We start from the raw sequence: 9,529 nt of genomic DNA, 5'->3' as shown, positions 1-9,529 counted from the left end.
TGAATTGCCATGAACTTTGGCTGGTTAACGCTTTACGGTGGCCATCCGGTGGCCGAAACTCTGGGGGTCTAGGGAAGGACGGTGGAATTTTGGTGGTTGAAGATGGGGGTGGAAGTGTGGGCGGACTGGGGTCAGGGTGAGTTTCCATTTGGAGGGCCGTTGGGATTTGGGGTGTGTTGTTTGGGAGAATGGGGAGGGAGTTGGAGGAATAAGGAGGGGTGCGTCTGTTTTTTTTTAATTTTGGGGGGGGGGGGGGAGGGAAGTTAGGAGGGGTAATTTGGGAAAGTGTAAAGTTGGCAAATAGCCGACTCTTTTATAAAAGAAGATAGATAAGAAGCATCAACAAAACCATGATCCAATATTTTTAGCTACTATCGTTCTGGATGATGGTCATGGAAAACACCGAATTTTTCGATCAAAGAAGTCAACAAAGAAAGGAGCTTGGCAAGTAGCTGCATTACTGGAAATTGAGCATTTGAAGAGGCTTTACAATATTGTGATTGAAGACGTCAGCTACAGAGAGCTTGATTACGTTAAAACAAAATCTATATCTATATCTATATAACAAGGGAGGGATATCCCAAACAGTGCCTCAAAGAATATTCTTTTCCCTCCAATCTCAACCCTTCATCATACACAATCTAATGGTTCAAAATTATCTCTCTCACAAACTAACTTTTAGTGGCATTTTGGTAAATACACTGAATTTGCAATGGCAAAAATCGAGACACGTCACACCCCATCTTAGCCGAACCAGGTATGAAATCTTACGTCTAAAATATCTCTCTCTCTCTCATCCCCTCCATCTCAGGACCTCCATCTCTGGGGATGGTCCTCATCGCCGAACCCTTCTTTGGTGAACAACCCACCGAAGTTGGACACCACGACCCAAATCGCCGCGAATGACCTCGGCAGGTAATCCGATTCTTGATTTCCAGCCCACCTAATCTTCAATTTTCTTGCCCTGTGTATGATTTGAACCCATCTAATTTGTACTTTAAGGCAAAATCAGAATGGATTTTAATGGGTTTCATACCCTGATTAGGTTTTTCTTTTTTTGTTCTCCCATTTTGGTATTTATCAAAATTGAATATTTCATTGTGGAAACAGGATCGATCCCATTAAAGGGTATAGACTCGGAAAAGTGGACTCAACATAAACCCAGTTAGGTGTATGGTAAGTATCTTTTTTTGTTATAAACATAACAAGCATTAACCCCCAAACTGAGTCTTTTTTTCACTCTCACCAGTAATCGTGCAAATCAAGGTATCTCAGGACCTCCATCTCTGGGGATGGTCCTCATTGCTGAACCCTTTTTTGGCGAGCAACCCACCGAAGTTGGACACCACGAATGACCTCGGCAGGTAATCGGAATCTTGATTTCCAACCCACCTAATCTTTGATTTTCTTGCCCTGTGTATGATTTTGAACCCATCTAATTTGTGTTATTGTATTTTGTATGCTATTCAGGTGTATTTTGTGTATCATAACGGAAAACTAGAAGGTATTTTCTTTCCTCTTTTATTTTCTTAGTTTGCTGCATTTTAGTTCTATATAAATTTTTGCTTGAGTAATCAATTTTGTTCATTGTTTAGCAACCCTTAACCAGTACAACGAAAGGCCAAGTATGGCCAAACAACCACTACAGCTAACAAAAGGGGCCAATTGACAGGGATTTATTTACTTTCCTTTATTTTTGGTTAAATTGGGGATGACTTAAGGGACGGGAAACAGGTAGTAATTTTGGGCTCATTAAAGTTGTTCTACGTTTCCATGACTGCTTATTGTGTTTGTATTGAATCAGTAGTTTTGATTGCCACATGAAGCCTATAATTTTGCACTTGGATTGTTAAGGAAAAAACCGAAATAAAAAAAAAAAAACCCAAAAAAACCGAAATCAAGCAAGAGGAATTATGTCAAAAATTTTCAAGCTTTCTTTGTTAGGAAAATGCTATGGCTATTAATTTCTTTCCTGAATGTAGATCGATAATCTCCTTATGAGGTTGTTCATGGACTATTTGTGTGTGTGATTATTGGCAAGTGTTTACTACAAAACTCTTTTTTTGTTTTGCTTTTGAATTAATTCTCTCTGTTGCATGAGTGTTACTAATTACTAGATGAGTGGGAATTTTAACAAGCCATGGGAATATAGAGAGGGAATTAATGCAAATCTGATGGCCATAATCCACTTTTATGGGTAGGAGTTGGATAGGGGTGGGTATGTCATTTGCAGTCAGATTTCAGTCCTTCAAAGTTGAACCATTTTCAGAATTTCAATACAAACATTGTGGCCATGGTCTCCTCCATTTCGAACTGGTTTTGAGGAATGGTTCGATCCTAATGCGATCTTTCTTGAAGCTATAGAGAGTTTCTGGAAGTTTCTTTGTAGATTCACGATTATGATGCAATCTAACAGAGGTCTAACGTTGCCGGTTTGTATATATAATATATATATACACACACTTGGATCAGTGACGGGGATTTGAGGTTTAATGGTGTTTCATGAATTGTTTGATTGATGTCTTGTTATATTCATGTTGTTAGCCTTCCGCTTGTGTTGGCTCCTTCCCAATTGGTTTCTTGTATCTTCTCATGGGTTTGGGCTGCATATGATTTGTCCAAATTAATCATGTGTGTTAATATAGTTGAGATGTGTATGTGCAAGGTCTCAGTTGTGATGCTATCATGCCTTATATTCTGTTAATCTTTGTACTTGTTTGGTCATAAAAACACGAAATGATCTCATCTTAAAAAAAAAAAATGGTAGAGAAGGAAGAGGTGGCAGACCTAGTAAAGACTAGAATAACTTTTTGGATCAAAGGGAAATGTGATCTCTGGGATCCATCGAAGATTTCAAGAGGTGTCTAAAAGTAACTCTACTTATAAACCCATCCACAATTTATTCACTACCAGATTTGTCATTTTTTAACAACTTATTCACTACCAGAAATACCTAACAACTTGATTGCTAAAAAAAACCTCAACTTACCCACTACCAGAAACGCCCCCTAGTAGGGCCGGCTTAGAAGGATTAGCATATAAAGGTCTTCACTTCTTTGACTTGTTTTGTCCATCGATCCAATGTCTTATTGGATATTGGGGGCTTTTCTTCTGCTTTTGTTTTTTTTTCTTTTCTCGGCGAATGAACATTTTATATAAAAACTCGAAGGTAGTACATTGAGGGAATAGTAGAACTAAAAAGGACATGAGCAACAGGACTACTCATAAAAAAAGGAACACCCATACAAACAGAGAACTTCCTACAAAAAATTGGGAGCTTTCCACCCAAGAACTACAAAGTCACAATCATAATTTCACCCTTCGAATCCCATCTAAAAACACCTTAAAATCCTCTACCGTGTAAATTTTGATGTCAAACTTAGCCTTCATGCACATAGCCACTCTTGCTTGGATCAAATCTACCACTGTGTTCACTCCTGTTGTTGCATTGTTGAAAATAACATCATTCCTTGTGATCGAGCCAAATGGACCAAGTTGTTGCAAAGAACTGGCTTCCGAGCAATGTTTTGTTGGGAAAATTTCGGCATAACATATAATTCCAAAGAACAATTTCATTAATATTGTAACAGTTACATAATCGAAACAAAAATACAAATGCAGAGCAGAATAAAACAGTCGAGATATAAACTGAATTTCCAGGAAAAAAATCAAACCGAGTCCTGTGTGATACCACAGTCTCCTTAAGAAAGATTCGCCGCCTACCGTCGGTGTTGTAGGTTCTTGTTCGGCGTCTTCCTCCCAGGGTTAACTCGGTTAAACCGTAAGCCGTCGGAACACCGCCGTCAACCGCCTTGGCGAACTGCCTACGGCCTGCCTCGCTCTCTCTCAAGAATTTCAGAGTGTGCTAGAATATTGTGAGTTTGCTGGTGACTTCTCCAAAACGTGAGCCTCCTTTTATAGGCAAAGGAGGTGTAATGCTGCCATTAACATGCCAATGAATTCTGCCAATGAATAGAGAGGTTACAGAATCAATTCTCCAATGAATTCTGCCTAATCAAATCTGCCAATGAATAGGGAGGTAACGGGATTTGAATTCTTCATGGGCAGGGGTTACGGGAGTTACGAAATCCCACACATCAATACGTCTGTTGATTATGGGGCGTCCAGATACAACGAACCCGGTACATGCTCGGTTGCCTCGAGAGACCTTCCGGTAGCCCCGATTTCATTCATCTGAAATTCCGTAAAATTTCCTACATGTTTCTCCAGATTTCCATATTTATTATCCATCCACCAATCATTATCCATCCACCAATCAGCTAAATTCCTCAAATTTGGTGGACAAACCCAAGTAACATACCACCAATTCATAATCAGGGACTAAACTTCCCAAGAAAAGCGGCAGTGTATCAACAGATGATTAGGGGTTTTCACTTCCTCCAAACAAAGAGGGCACAAAGTCTCCTGGGTCCCTTGAATGATATTTCTTCTACGTAAAATAGACCTTGCAGCCACCCTGTTTTGAATCGCCATTCAGTCTTTGGAGAAGTGAGATTTTTCCACAAAGGGCCCACAATAGAGTCAACTCCTACTTCTGCTTTTGTTTTTACTTTGTGGTTGGGTTAGCCTTCCTTATTGTGAAGCTTCATCATCCCTACGTCATTGTACCCTTTTGAGTTTTAATAAAATATTATTTTGCCGATAAAATGAGTATATTTTATGTTCTACCAAAAACAAAAAAGATAACAAAATCCGGATGCCATAGGGTACAAAGGGTGATGTTTGGACTTTATACAAAATATAGTGCAAGGAATTCACAAATGAAAAATGGCCTTCCATTTTTGGATGATCGATTAATTATAGGATGAGTCAGAAGTGGCTCTTCATTTTAAATGATCCAAATGCGTGAAAGTTTGAGGGCGGGTGATGATTCTATAAAATGAAGAACTAAGTTCACTTCGAGATAACAGACTCGGATCGTCCCAGGGAAGTGGAAATCTGCGGCTGCAAGTGGGGTTGATTTCGTTGTTGGGTTTCAATTTTGTTTGGGTGTTCTTTTTCGTTTTCGCATTCAACCTTTGATTGAATTCCCCTTCCCTTCCCCCAATTTGATGTATCCATTGTCAAATTTCTTAATAAACCTTTTGCCTATAATTTTTGTAAAAGGAGAAGAAGAAGTTCACTTGGACATACTTTCAGAGGGTGAAAGCACCAGAACACAAGAAAAATGGAAGGTTGGAGAAAAAGAGCCCGAATTGAGCTTCAAAACATGTTTTTTGTTCATATAAACAAAAATAATTTATTCCCTTGCGTAGAGAAAATATGATCAAGGCTCAAGCTACTCCATTTTTTAAGAGAGAGATGTTCTATTCTACGAGACAAACGACATGAACAGCTCGGATTACCCAGGTCAACTCGAATTGGGCTCACATAATCAAAGTTTGACAGAATATGAAAGGATGGAGTATGGAGGGGAGCTCATTCCTTAAATGGTGACACTTTCCTAGCACTGCAAACGAGCTGAGTGAAGCAAATCTTTGAAGTGTTCAAACTCGGTTGCTTAAAACTAGTCTAGCTCGAGCTCTATTTAGTATCGAGGTGTTCGAACTCGGTTCGTTTACTAGGAAAGCCAATCGAACTATTATAAACGAGCCGAGTTATTTACCAACTCGAGCTTGAGTTGTTTGCTAACTAGCTGAACCTAGCGCAAGCTACTCGTGTACAACTCGATTGGTTTGGCCAAATGATCTTGGTTTGAGGCTTATGTGTTTGTTTTATTTTAAAGTTTTGGGTTTGATTTTTCTTACCAACAACTTTTGGAGCTAGTTCACCCCTACACGTAAACATATGAAACAACTTTGGAAGGAACTGTAAGAATTGGTGTGATGTGCGCATAAAGTGACTCTGAACACTCTCTGCATTATCTTAAAAAAAACTCAACATTTTATCGGAAGTAATAGTACTACTAATATGCATAGTAGTATGTGAACTCAAGACCGCCGCATTTGGAATTTTATCAATATCATGAGTGGCCGCCGCATTTGGAATTTTCGTACTCCAATTATATTGATTAATTTGACAGTACGGTACGTAGGAAATAGCCGGTCACAAGGACGTGCATGTGCTTGAATTTATGGTATCATTCAACACGTTATGCATAAGTACACGTGACGTGGGTCCATGGGTGGCCAGTGGGGACAAATAAGCCACATTGGCTTATTTTTTGTCCTTATTCAAATTTTTTCCGTATTACTTGGCTTATCATCAATTTTTTGAAAATTATTGCTTCGTCATGACGAGAGGAATTTAAAAAGTAAAAAATTTTGATCAAAACCTAATTTTTTTGAATAAAGACAAAAAATAAGCCAATTTTTCGTCTTTATTCAAAAAAAAATTGATTTCGATCAAAGTTTTTTACTTTTTAGATTCCTCTTATCATGAGGATGCAATAATCCCTAAAAAATTGATCATAAGCCAAGTGATACGAAAAAAATTTGAATAAGGACAAAAAATAAGCCACTGTGGCTTATTTGTCCGAACAGGCTGTACTGTCTGGTTTGGTGTTCTTTGCAGTGTTATCAACACCGTACCGTATTGGCTGGTACGTACCGTTTTTACACATAACCGGTATCCTAACCCCCAATACCGTTCCGGACCAAATACCGGTCCTTACCGCCCAATACCGGTCATCTCGAAAAATACCGGCCGAAACAACCTTACCGGAATTTCCGGCCGGTATTCTGCAAGGCATAAGGATGTTTCACGCGCAGGAAAGCTACATTCTTTTTTTTTTTGGGGGTTCGATCGGAATTTCGAAGCTACATTCTTTTTGCATACACATCGATTCGTTGCAGAACCTGTCTCCTTTTTATTTGAATGACAATTTTGACCTTTCTCTCTCCCCCAGCATTCTGCCTCTTCTCGCCCCCATTTGAACAGTTGTACCCATCTCCTTCAAAAACCTAACCCAGAACTCCATGAGTCATGGCCAACGATTATAAAGAAAAAAGAACACCAGGACCCATCTTACCAATTTTATAACTATGGGGACCACCAATTAGAACCTGCCATAGGAAATGGCCAATTAGATGGTCCTTACGAAGAAGTCGTTTATATATTGATAAATATAATAAAAAATTAAATGATTTACTAATTTTTAATTTATTTGAATCGGTACGAAAATCTTATTTTTCTGATCATTTTATTCTAGAGGGTCATAATTAATTTTTATTTCTAAAACTCTCATAATCAAGTTTTTACTCTACAGGATCCCAAATAAAGAATATATAATTATAAGAACCCTAAAGATAAAAAATAATTATGACATTTAAGAATAATATGATCAGAAAAATAAGGTTTTCACATTAGTTTAAATGAATTGAAAATTAGAGCACTTAATTTTTTAAACTATTTATATATTAAAAAATATGGTTACAAAAATTTGGGACTCTATAAAACAGAAATTTGATAATAAGAGCTCTAGAAACAAAAATTAATTATGACCCTTTTAGAATAAAATTATCAGAGAAATAAATTTTTTGCACTGATTCAAACAGATTGAAAATTAAAAGTTCAATCTGTAAAAGTTCCGATGGACTGTTGATAGCGCTTATCCCATTCCAGAAATCTTCTTAAAAAATAAGTAGTTTATTTCATATTTTAAATTAAAAATTAATGTAAATGAAAAATATTTTTTCTATTTTTTTGCACCATGTAAAAGATCTCAATGAGATCTATCAAATAAGATCCATATTTGTAAAAAAATTATTTGTATAAACATATAATTTTTGAGCTATTATCGAATAAATCAGGAAACGGGCGACGATTTGGCACCAGATATCTGGAGGTGTCGAAAGAGCAGCTGTGAGAAGCGGAAAAACCATTCCAAAAGAGGATGGCAGCGTTCACATACAGGAACGACACCCTCTACCGCATAGCTCATGGGATGAGAAAGACTCAATATTTGCGGTGCTTGTCCTTACCCGAGGCCCAAAGGATCATGTACGAGGTGCACGCCGGAGAATGCGGAGCGCACCAAGCTGGTCCGAAAATGCGAATGAAGATCCGGAGTACTCCGGGGTATAAACCAGGGCAACAAATGTTGAGCATACGACGATGCCGCCGGTTTTCATGTCATGGAAGTCCCCGGCAGAGGAAAGGGTTATCTGCTTAGTTCACCTCACAAGGAGACCTGACCTTGCTTAGGAGTCACTTCATGGGCTTCCCCTCCCTTTTCCGAGCTTGGGAGTCAAGTTTCTAATGTTAAAATTGCCTTTTTAAAAAATAATTATTTATTTGGATTTATGGAATGGGCTTGCCCTATAGAGGTTTTTATTTTTGCTTCTTGTAAAAATTTGAGTTGCTTGAGACGTACTGGAGATGAAAAAAGGAAGAGGTTAAATTTGTAATTGAACTTTTAAAAGTTCAGACTTCTAAACACTGCAGTTGCAAGTCTGAACTCTGCAGTTGCAGAGGTAGGTATTATGGTGCAGGGGCCCACACAAGAGGTGCAACATTGCACCGGTTAGTCTAACTGTTGGAAACCATTCAATTTCATGATCTAATGAGGCTGCTCCTGAAATGTGTTTTAGTCTAATTGTTGGAAACCATTCAATTTCCATTAAATGTAATTTTCTTTTCTTTTCCTTCGGGCCTAGGCCTATACAGTATATCTTTCTCAGTGGTCTATATTTGGTCTCTCCTCGATGTACCATTTGTCAAGCTATTAATAAAATTTTGTTGCCTATCAAAAAAAAAAAAAACATTGCACCGATCATTCGCCATAGTATATTACGAGCGTCATTCATTGCGTGAGAGAGATGTATACATATGATTAATTTGTTCATCAAGGCAGCTTACGGTAATGTTTCGTAGGCTATGGTTTTAGTCGAATTATCTTGGGAGATAGGCAATGATGTAACTTCAAACACCCTCGGTTGGCGGCGAATCTATTTTAAGAGAAATCTGTGTGAAATACAGTTCGGTTCGCTTATCAGTTTATCCCAATTTGTTGTAGCTGGTTATTCATTTTGTATAATCCATGAAATTGTAATATGGCTTTTGCCGATTGCATTTCTTTGTAACAGGTACTACGATTATATTCATTGTAAACGAGCCAAATTGAGCCGAGCCGAGCCGAGCCGAGCCGAAGAATGTTCAGGTTTGTAGATATGTGCAATGAATAATAAGAGGTATACATATCTTGGCGGGAAAGTAAAAATAGTGAATAAATGAAATATTAGCTATATACAGACGATTTGGTATTTGAATATGAAACCAAAGATTTCGTATTTGAATTTTCATTTTTGAAGAAGGGACAAATTGTACGAGGAAGCCTACATATTTCGAAACATGGGAATCAAAAATCAAACCTATGTCTATTCAAAAGAAAAAAAAATCCAAACCGGTGAGCCGTCACTTTCTGTTCTTGACTGACTAGTATGATCATATACTACATCGTACAATTAATTAAGGAAGCCTGCATATTTAGACGGCTAGACCACGTTTATGCACATGTCTAAATGCATGGTACCGGTTGAACTCCCACTAAATATACAGTACGTTTTTT

At 37.9% G+C, this 9,529-nt stretch overlaps 1 long non-coding RNA gene across 2 annotated transcripts; it reads left to right on the top strand.

The window, feature by feature from the left end:
* The first annotated feature begins 596 nt into the window (after nucleotides 1-596).
* LOC131312093 (uncharacterized) lies at nucleotides 597-8,606 on the top strand. Of its 2 annotated transcripts, XR_009195699.1 has the most exons (5): nucleotides 597-915; nucleotides 1,111-1,176; nucleotides 1,250-1,364; nucleotides 1,471-1,504; nucleotides 7,773-8,606. It is a non-coding gene; the product is annotated as an uncharacterized LOC131312093 (long non-coding RNA). The 2 variants fall into 2 exon arrangements; XR_009195698.1 differs by lacking the exon at nucleotides 7,773-8,606 and having other exon boundaries at nucleotides 600-915; nucleotides 1,471-2,683.
* The last annotated feature ends 923 nt before the right edge of the window (nucleotides 8,607-9,529 follow it).

The sequence above is a fragment of the Rhododendron vialii genome, chromosome 2a (genome assembly GCF_030253575.1).
Source record: "Rhododendron vialii isolate Sample 1 chromosome 2a, ASM3025357v1".
Taxonomy (NCBI): domain Eukaryota; kingdom Viridiplantae; phylum Streptophyta; class Magnoliopsida; order Ericales; family Ericaceae; genus Rhododendron; species Rhododendron vialii.
The sequence above is the reverse complement of the archived record's forward strand: the minus strand, read 5'-3'. Positions and strand labels throughout refer to the sequence as shown.